Here is a 1092-nt window from a genome sequence, read left to right on the forward strand (position 1 = left end):
GCATCACTGGCCAACCCCTTCTGCCCAGTACTGCTGCCCTATATCCCCCAAGAGCACTTCCCTGTCCACTTCCTGCACACAAATATCCAGCTCACAGGGTGTTCCTTGGTGGACCCAGTCTGTTGCACAGAGAAACAGAGGAGGTTAGGAGAAGGGTCTGGGCATGGAAGTCTACACTTGTAGTGGCGTTAAATTAGAGGGACTTCTTTTTTTTTTTTTTAAATGTTTGTTTATTTTTGAAAGCGCTCAAGAGGGAGAGGGACAGAGACAGGGGGACAGAGGATCCGAAGTGGGTTTTGTGGTGACAGGGTGACAGCAGCGAGCCCAGTGTGGGGCTTGAACTCATGAACTACAAGATGGCGACCTGAGCGGAAGTCAGACGCTCAACCCAATGAACCACCCAGATGCCCCAAGTTATAAGTACTTCTGAGAGCCGTGGCTGAGCAGAGGCTAACTCGGAATTCCTTTGGGTAGTACCCTGTCTTTACTCCCTAATGGAACATTCTGTAAGCTTAGAGGCTTAGATCCTTTATTAAAAGCAAGGGGCTCAGTGCCCACTTTGGCAGCACATATACTAAAAGCTCAGCTTCTCCTTGGCTTTCTCACATAAGAGATTCTCCCACATCATGCTGGGCAGAAACGTCAGGGTTTTCAAAGAGTGAAGAAGATAGGAAGCATCTCTCACATAGGGTTTCCTGAGCCACACATTTGAAGAGGAGGGGAAGTCTGCAGAAGGTTGCTTAGGAAATACCTTCGTGTGAACACTTAGGGAGGCGGGAGGGAATTGGAGTTCGGCAGAGGGAGAAATTGGGCTGCAGTGTAGTCTCAACAAGCAATTTAGACAGTCCTGGGGGTAGCTCTGGAGCTGGGATGGTCCTTTAGCGGTGGCCCGAGTCGGACACTCCTGTGTTGGCGAATCACTGCAAGTGAGCCGCCCTCAACGAGGGGAGGAAAAACAGCCAAACTGGTGTGACAGAGTGGCTGTATGATTTGGCACTTCGATGAGACCCAGCATGGGAGTTCTAGTTGCTCCACATCCGCAGCAACGCTTGGTTTTGTCAGTTGTTATTATACTTAACATTTCTTTTTAGC

The sequence above is a fragment of the Hyaena hyaena genome, unplaced genomic scaffold, assembly GCF_003009895.1.
Source record: "Hyaena hyaena isolate Hyena2069 unplaced genomic scaffold, ASM300989v1 scaffold_402, whole genome shotgun sequence".
NCBI lineage: Eukaryota > Metazoa > Chordata > Mammalia > Carnivora > Hyaenidae > Hyaena > Hyaena hyaena.